This window comes from Podarcis gaigeae (genome assembly GCF_964106915.1).
Source record: "Podarcis gaigeae genome assembly, chromosome: 5".
NCBI lineage: Eukaryota > Metazoa > Chordata > Lepidosauria > Squamata > Lacertidae > Podarcis > Podarcis gaigeae.
Window position 1 is genome coordinate 66,126,908 of NC_139681.1, and position 9,805 is coordinate 66,136,712.

The 9,805-nt window shown below is 38.2% G+C and overlaps 1 protein-coding gene across 1 annotated transcript in view; it reads right to left on the reverse strand.

The window, feature by feature from the left end:
* The window catches only part of GPC1 (glypican 1), a 196,761-nt gene that overhangs the window by 32,809 nt on the left and 154,147 nt on the right, over window positions 1–9,805 (reverse strand). The window lies entirely within an intron of this gene.

Sequence of the window (9,805 nt, forward strand, 5' to 3'; positions counted from 1 at the left end):
CACAGCCATCTTCATAATGTCAAGAAGTCCTTCGGAATATTTGAGCCTCCTAGAAAAATACGATAGAGGGTTCTTGACAGTGAGAAAAATCAGATGCTTAAGCATTAGTGGATGCTTTAGCGGAATCTGTTGGCTTAATGAGCAATGAATGCACATGAACCACTAGTTGGTAGTTTATCCAAAGACGGTTTTTCAGGCATGCCTGCTGCTATTAAATAACTCATCAACTCTTTCTCCATGGTATTCTCGGCTAAAGAGCTTGCTATGAGTGAATCTGATTGGCACCCAATCCCCATACTAAACAAAATTACTTTATTTCAAAGAACTTACTTTCTTACAAAGAAATAGCTTACACATCTGTTACTTCGGTGTTGGTGCCCTAATGTAGGCAAGGTTAACCCAGAGTTCAATACATCAACACACATTTTATTAGCCTACTGAAAACAGTATCGTTTTACAGGTTTGAACCTTGCACCGTTCTTGGAATATGCTGGTCCAATAAAATACATCTGATTCTCTATTTTGTATAGCACATCCCTGAGACAAGCGTCCCACAGAAAAGCTATTTCTATTTTGTTTACGTCCATTGGGAATTATAGATGCTGGCTGAAAGAACCTTTACATTGTCTATGGGTCTGAAAAATCCTAAAATCTGTGTTGACTGTCATTGGCTCTGTTAGTGTTGGGTAAGGCCTTATGGTTGGTTTGTGCATGGTGGTAAGCTGTGCAAATGGGCTGGCTCCTTGAGAGCAGCTCATACCCACTTTGCTCCTCCGTAATCCTTTGCGCTTAGTGTGGCATGGCAGCTAAGCCACAGTTTGGCACAGCGTGTCATCTGAATTTGGGATTGTGAGTTAAGTTTTCTCTTCCTGAACTACAATCTGCAGCCAAGAAAACACAGAGAAATTTAAAATTAAACTGAAACAATGAAATAAGCCAATCAATGTCCCAATTTTGACTATGTCATAGCATATACCTTTGCCAGTTCAGAAAGGTCATTATTTGCTCACTATTTAAAATAATTTGAATATTTGCATTTTTAACTAATTTTGTTATAGATGCAGTTTAGGATTATCTACTTAACAGCTTTTTGTATTTATTATGTCAGGTCACATGACACCTGCTTATACCAAGAAAAGAAAGAGTGAGAGTTAAAACATGAAATTACTGGATTTTCTGACTGGTTTATGAGGAATTAATTTGGATCAAGGAACTTACTGTAGACAAGGTTTTCAAAGCCATTTCTCAAGCTCCTCATAAAGCTGTTGTTATATTGAGCAATTCTGCTCTAAGCACATTCTATAAATGGGCAGCGCCATTCTTAAATGTTAGGAGCTTAGCAACAAATTCTGCTCTAGAAAGCTCAGCGTGGGATTTTCCAAGGCTGCTAACTCAGCAAAACAAGCCTACTTCCTTTTTACACAATGGCAGGTACTTCTCATTGCTAGATGTTACAGTCTGAATTCCATTTAATGCTATCAGTTTCTGATTTTTTGATCTTCTGTTTATATACATCACATGGTTTCATTATTGGTTTGCTGTCCTTGGAGTTCACTGTTTTTGCATTCATCTGAATTGCAAAATGTCTTCTTGGTGGCAGGCAAATACCTTTAAATTGTCCCAGGCTTTTCACATCTGATGAGTTTTGATTGCTTTATTGTTTGCTATTTTAGTGATTGCCCTGGTTTTATTATTTTATTGCTTTTATTTTGTGAACTGCACTTCCAATTATTTATTGAAGGATACTATAAATATTTATTAAATAATAACTAAATGGAAAGTGATACCCAACAATATGATAACCATACTCATGAGTAACACTGGATATTATCTGAATTCTGCATTCCCTGACCCCTTATAAAAATGCTATAAATGTTCATTCTGATGGCATAGATTTAAAATTGCCCAACCTTGCTTTTAACAGTTCAGTAAAATAAAAACTGTGAACTGGTAACAGTTATTTGTCAGTTTGTCTTAAGACTGTTTGTGTCAGCGGTCTAACTCTCTAGAGAACATCAAACTGCAAATACGATACAGAATTGAGCTCATTTCTGAAAAGAAGTGTCTACAAAGAAAAGCAGAGCAAAAAGATGTCAAATGCTGTATCACTGTTTCTCAGCTCAAAATGAATGGAACTCTTTCAGAAATGGATGGATGCCAAGGAAGGTTTTCTACCCAAGACTACCGCAGTGAAAGAGACAAGAGTGAAATATACTTCACATCAGTATTGCTATCATATCTCAATAATCTTTGGTTTATAAGAATGTGAGGAGGAAGAGTAGAGTGTGAGGTGCCCTATACAATGTTAACAAAGCAGAAAGAAACATGCAGCTCTCCCTTTTTTGTAGTTTTCAAAACTCCCTTGGAAAGATAGCTACATCAGCATGAAGCATATTTGAAGTCAGTGTTTATCATCTTAAATTCCAATGCCCTGTTGTGTCCAACACATTTCTCATAACAGGCTTTCATGCTACAGCAGAAGAAATTATGGAGGCAAAAGAATAAAAATAAAAAATAAACGTAAGCCTTTTGAAAATCAAATTGTGTCTTTTTTGTACATTTGTGTGGCAACCAGCCATTCACTTTTAGTGAAAATGTAACAAACCCTGCTGGATCACACCAGGACCTTATTTTCAACAACGGTCGGTCAGATGCTTATATAAAACTCACAAGCGTTCATTTCATTTCATTTCATTTTTCAATAGCTATACCACCTTTCTATGCCACTGTATTCGAGGCATTTTACAACCCACAGAACTGCCAAAATATACAAGGATCATGTTGTCATTCTATAGCACATTAAATCTATCTATAATAATTCAAATGAAACTAAAAACAAATTTACAACATTCAAAAATCCATTTCCAGGCAGGAACTACCATTAGGCAGAATGAGACAAACACTTCATTTTAAAGCAACTCAGACTGGGTATCCAGAAAGGGCAGTGAATAGTTAATTATTTAATGTATTGTCAAGTAAGGAGGCGCACTTTGGGGATTTTATGCTTCAGGTGTGTGAATAACCTGGCCAGCCCTGGTCACTATGCACCTTGATGGGAATGTGTGTGATGTGCTCAAAATGTCTTGAGCTGGCCTTGTCCTTTTTACATATAGTATGATAATACTGACAAAGTATCAGCAGCAATAAAACAGAATTGCCCCATCACTTGCAACAACTCATTACATAGTTACAAACAAACAAGACATCATCAGCAAAACTACAATAACAAAATGCCAACGATATCTGTCAAGATATATTGTAGTTTCTGAGTCTGTGTTAATGTTGTTCGTATTTTGATAGATGTGAGCTGCTCTACAAGACAATACAGTAGTATCTAGGGTTACAGATGCTTCTGGTTACAAACGCTCCGCTAACCCAGAAGTAGTACCTCGGGTTAAGAACTTTGTTTCAGGATGAGAACACAAATCGCATGGCGGCAGCAGGAGGCCCCATTAGCTAAAGTGGTACCTTGGTTTAAGAACTGTTTCAGGTTAAGAAAGGACCTCCAGAACGAATTAAGTTCTTAACCCGAGGTACCACTGTATTTGTTTCAAAAACTAAGTAGAATATATAATAGTTTAATAAAATAGTCAAGCTTCTCTTCTTGGAATGATCCATTCCCATTCTCAGAAACATTGTCCACATATGCAATTCACAACACAAGTTTAAGAGGATATGAAAATATGCTTGTCTTGTCTTGATGCTTTAAGGTGGACAGAAGACACATTTTCCTTGTGCCATGAGGATTGCAAGAGAAATAAGCAGGGCCTTTAAGCAATCCAGCATCTCAAAAAGGCTAAAGAGAGATTTGTGCTGCACAGTGTCTCTGACACAGTGACTCTCCCCAGAGAGAGAAAAAGAGAGGATAAACCAGCCGCTGGAATAACATTTCTGTTTCAGTCACCATTCCCTGTATTATCTGTTCTTGCCATAGCCTCACACAATTTTATATCTCTGCCCATGCTATCAAAACACACTTTCTTTCTTACTTGGAAAGAACTAGAAACTAGGATGTTTCCAGAAAGTATTATCAAAATGGCTGCCTTCACTGCATGTTCCAACACTCTCAAAGTTTTAAAACGTGCGAAGATGATTTAGTAAGAAACATCAAGGTCAGGTACACTGAATGAGTTAAGATGACTGATGCTTCTGTGCATTCTTATGTCAAAAAATGTAGTAGCACACAGAGTGAAGCAGCCACCATAATAATTATCACGCATATCAGGAATTTCCAAACTGAGACTTCCAATTTGTAATCCAACATCAGTTTACATGACAGAAACATCTCCTGAAACTTACCTTGCATTGCTCTATGTGGTGATTGCCCTCATAGCTGTTCATGGGCTAACTGAGCAGATACCTTCAACCACACAACATCACCAGCCTTGCTGGTGGGGAGTGTCTCTGGGGAAGTTTGTGTTTCTATCGAGACAATTATTGATATGATTTATGGGCCAATGCAGACTACAGCTTGCCACTTGCTTTAAAGCTGATCGTAAATCAGAAACACATTTTGTTTCAATGTTGCTGTGGTTGTTGTCAAAATGAATATATGGATTTTTTGTGTGCACTTAAAAATTTCATCTATTTTCTTCTTCTTCTTCTTTATTCTGGCCACCTCCAACCGTGCAGAAAGAGCTGTACAAAATCCACTGAAGGTTGGTTCTTCTGGCTCCCAAGAAACTGTGGATGGATCAAAGCTAGCCTACGAGACATAGCTCAGGCTATGGCTGTCGCAATCCCTTCAATATGTCTTATCAAACTGGGAGAACTGCTCCCACCAAAGTAACCTAAAGCTTAGGTGGAATATGTGCTCTCTGCATGCCCTTCATTAGCCCATGTGATTAGGGCCACATTCACACCATACATTAAAAGTACAATGATACCACTTTAAACAGCCATGGCACTCCCTCGCAGAATATGGAGCTATAGTAAAAGGTGCTGAGAGTTGTTAGGAGTCCCCTAGTTCCCTCCCAGAGCTACAATTCCCAGAGTTCTGTGAGAAGGGGGATTGATTGTTAAACCACTCCGTAAATAGTTGCTTTCAAAGGGTAATGGGGGGATGGTCTCTCAGTTTTATATGGGAGAAGCATTGATTGTTTAAAGTGCTGCTTTAAATGTATGGTGTGAATGTGGCCTAGCATTACCCCCCTCCAGTTAAGTGTGCAATCACATAGAATAGCTTTTAGATAGTCTTCTTCTTTGGCAATCACTCATAGCCGAGTAAGATTGTCTTCCATAAACAAGGTTTTAACAATGAGTCCGTAAGTGACTATGGTGGTCAATTCTGGATCCACACGTCCTTCCATAGTGGGGACATAGGTTTCCGGGTTGGAGTTGATCACGGTGTGGATTTATCAAGCATGCCTTCCTCTTAGCACATTTCTCCCTTGCGTCCTGAGTTTGAGTGTCTTCAAAGCCCATGAACACCATTGGTAAAGGCTGTTCTCCAATTGGAGTGCTCGCAGGCAAGTGTTTCCCAATTGTTGGTGTTTATAATACATTTTTTTTAAAATTGCCTTGAGACAGTATTTAAACCTCTTTTGTTCACCACCAGCATTATGCTTTCCATTTTTAAGTTTGGAATAGTATATAAAGGGACTCTGCCTAAGCTTAGGCTCAGCTGGATAGCAGAACATTCTCAAGTCTAGTCAGACAAGTTCAGGGATCAAACAGCTCCCCAACTTCCAGCAGACAGCTGTCAAAGATTTATGGAGCCCTAGAATCACATGTACAGTTTGTATCCCATTGGCGTTTTGTATTGAAATAGAATAATTGGATCATTGAAATAGAGATATTATTATTATTATTATTATTATTATTATTATTATTATTTGCCATTTATTTATCAACCAGCTTCCTAGCCACTGCTGCAAGGTGATTTACGCATAATATAATTAAAAACAGTTAAAAACATTAAAACATACATTTAAAACAAGACTAAAACCCTAACAAGTGGACACTTGTGGTAAAACCCCATTGATCCAGCTGGGAAAGCCTGTCAAAATAAAATATATCTCCAATTGTTTCCGCAAAGTGCGGACAGTGGGTGCGTGTCATATCTCAAGAGGAATGCTATTCCACAGAAAAGGGGCAGCCACCAGATAATGTTCACTTCTGTCCACAGGCTAACATATCCTGGCTGCCTAGCTGAGCTATTCCAGTAATCAAGAAACGTTTCTCCTCTTTCACACTGGGGATTTTCCAGTTGAAAAAAACGGAACAGTTTTTGCTATTAGAAGCTGATAATTAAAACCATTAGTTTTCATCCTCAAAAATATCCTCCTGCTCCTCTGCATCTGCATGTGGGATGGAGGGACTTTAAGCCTTACAATACAAGAGGACAAGAGGCTATTCAAAAGCAGAATCATTAGGAGCTTTATTTTTCAATACGTCTGCATGACAAAATGCTTAAATTAATCTGTTAAAAGTCTGTGTGGTGGTAAACTTTGGGGACAATTATCTGGATTTTGGTTTCCAAGCAGCTGTTTTTGCAATATAAGCATGTCACTGTATTCTACTTACAACCCACAGTGGATTTATAGTTCTTTTGTCTCTTTGAGTGCACTTGCTGCCTCCATGAACAGTATCAGGCTAAATATCCTCAGTTGTGCTCTTACTCAGAATAAAAGTCCTTTATGAAGATGACACACTACAGAGGCCCACATTTTCAAAGTTAAAAATAAATGTATTGACTCAAAGTGAGTTAGATATATATGCTGCACTTTCCTTCCCTTTAAAATGTTCATCCCTAAATAATGTTAAGCATTTTTTGTTTTCAAAATGTAACACCCTCTTTCAAAATTAAAATTTGAAAACATGTCTAACTGATTTTTTTTAAAAAAATCTATATGGGATATTGCTCACAAATATTTCACCACAAAGCTCTGAGGGCAGAGGCAGTATCACAAATTTATTTTTAAGATCAGCAACTCCATAGAAGCAAAATGCACCATTCACTAGAGTTGTTCACATTATAGTTTATGCTATTTTGCCACCAAGTTAAAGACGTGACAGCTCAGAAGGGTTACTTACTTTCCATTCCTCTACCTCTAAGCATTTGAAAGCGGAAAACAGGTACGATGACTGGCACCATACAAAGAAGAGACTCACAGAACGATAGTGTTAGTCCTTCCTTTTGTGCTGGAAGACTGTGAATTTTGGAAGCAATAATTTCAAGATACATGTTTTGCATATATTAAAACCAGCAAGCACATGTTCACCTCAGGAAGTCATTTGTCCATTTCCACCAAGATTAAAGACTTCAGAATTCAGTGCTTGAGAGATAAATATTATTCTGAAAACAGACGTGTATTACATGAGTCAAGTGAGCAGGTGCATGTTGACAGAAATGTACTGGTTGAGGTAAGGTCCAGACTTCACAAAATTGAAATCAGACAAGTAAATGTGTTGGTCAAGAGATCTGGTGTTCACTGTCTCCCAACTTCTATTATGGATGATGGCCTCATTCACAGGAGCCAACCAGATGACAAGTGGGAACCCATAAGCAGAACCAGGGTGTAACAACACTCTTCCCACTAGCAATCCCCAGTACTTGGTATTCAGAAGTATACTGCCTCCAGCAAACATCTGGAGGACACCAGGTTGGGGAATGCTGCTCTAAGGGGCAAGGGACAAACTCTTGGTCTTGTACCCTCATCTGGTGCTTCCAACAAGGTTTCTTTTTGTATTTAAAATGGCCCTGCTTGTTCCTTTAACGACACCATATGCGCTTGCCAAAAGAGAAGTGATCTGATTTTTGAACATGGTGTTTCTTGGGAGTATATCATTATCAAAACACACAGATAAAAAGAGACCAGGGGACGGGGGAAGAGGGCAGAGGCAGCTATTGGATGGTGTGATCACATTCTGAATGGCAGCTTTGTCTCCTTGAGTCTCCTAACTGAGGATGCTTGGCTGACATGTGCAGCCAAGCATTTTGCATGCACAGAAGCCTTCACTGTATTTTGTGTGCTCTGCATAGATTCCAGTTCCAATATAAACACACAGAAAATGGTTATTTCCAAGACTTGGTGTTTTTTAAAAAATGTTTTGGTGTGCTAACTGCAATATAGGTTAAGAGCTACTCAACAGCAGGGAAGAAGAAAAAGAGAGAACGATGCAACTCAATGCCCCTCTTTCTCCACAGTTGCACCCTCCATGAATTCATACTATTTTATTCACACACAAAAAATCCAGTATACCCTAAGAATAACCAGTGCACGGAGTATTGCCTAAACACAAATATAGCATATTTCCCCCCTAAATATTCTTATAATATTTAATCGATAGTTATGAAAGTCTTAGGAGATGCTATAGTAATGTTGGTATGCTGAGACAACGAACACCTGTTAAGACAACTGTCCTTCAAAGCACACACAGATTAATATGACATGCTGTTTTGCTGATTGTGGTTTTTTCTTCTTCAAAAAAAATTTTGCTAGGACTCATAAACTGTAGAGGATTTTGTGATGGAATGACCAAGACAAAGAGAAGGGGAGCAGAAGGGAGTGTTGTATTAAGTATATTTTCAGTATTCTGCTTCTTTTATTACTATTTTAAATATGTCCAAAGGCTTCTGGGTATGATTTTAAAACATACCAAAGCACTCTCAAAATATTAAAGATTATTACAACCAGGAAATTACAAGAAAACTACTGATCTGCCTTTTAAAAAAAGCTTTTAGAAACCTTTCACTGCTTGACAGTAGTGCAACATATTTACTTGAAGCCACAGAGTCCTCTTTATTCACAAAAGATGCACATTTTAGTCATAACCACACCCATACATTTAAAGCACTTTTACACCACTTTAACAGTCATGGTTATGATCTTGGGGACTGTAGTTAACCTGTCTGAGTTACAATTCTCTCCTCCCTTAGCAATCTTACAGTTCCCATGATTCACCATGACTGTTAAAGTGGTGTAATAGTGATTTAAATGCATGATGTGGATGTGACCAAAATTTAGAAAATTTTCAAAGTGGTTCTCAGGGCCAAAGAAGCTAGCCCCAGCTGGCTGAAGAACTAACCTAATTTCACATATATACTAATTGTGTGATGTGGTGAAAAGATGGACAGTGTGAACAGTAGCTTTGCTTTAAGTTATGCTATCTGTGGTAAACATATTTTCTGTCTATTAAAACGATTCATCAATCGAAAGGGTGGAGGAAAGCGAAGGAAAGAAAAATAAATCACACTTTTTGATGATCCGAGATTGGCTGCTGGCTGTTCCTCTAGCCTCCCCACCCATTTTCTTTTCTGGATGAAGCACCAGAATATTATTTGGGAATAAATGAAAACTTTACTCTGCTTTTCAGTTTAAAAAACAACATCAACAACTAGCAAGCTGGTTTACAAGTTACAAGAAACATTAAAGCAACCACAAGACAGCACTAACATTACACAAAAATAGCAAGAGCGGATACAATAATAACACCAGAAGCTAAAAATGGCAGCATAACAGCAAAGGCAATTCAGCATTTTAAGAGTCTCCTGAGAACAGCATCTGTAAGCAAGAGACCACAGCTGAAAAGACCTTTTCCCTGATCTCTCATGAACATTCATTTAAGATATATGTTCTACATATAGATGTACTTTTATGCTGGGAGGTCTACACTGAAGCTTAGCTTACATTTGTTTACCTAATGAGCAGTTTATAGCACTGCAGAGTCATCATGACATGTAGCCACAAGCTTGTGGAATTTCTCTTAGGCTTCCTTATTTATTCTCCATATTGATACAAAGGTTGGGCGCCACCCCCAATCTATGCCAAGCTGGGGCAATTCCAGGGGGGTTCCAGGAGCT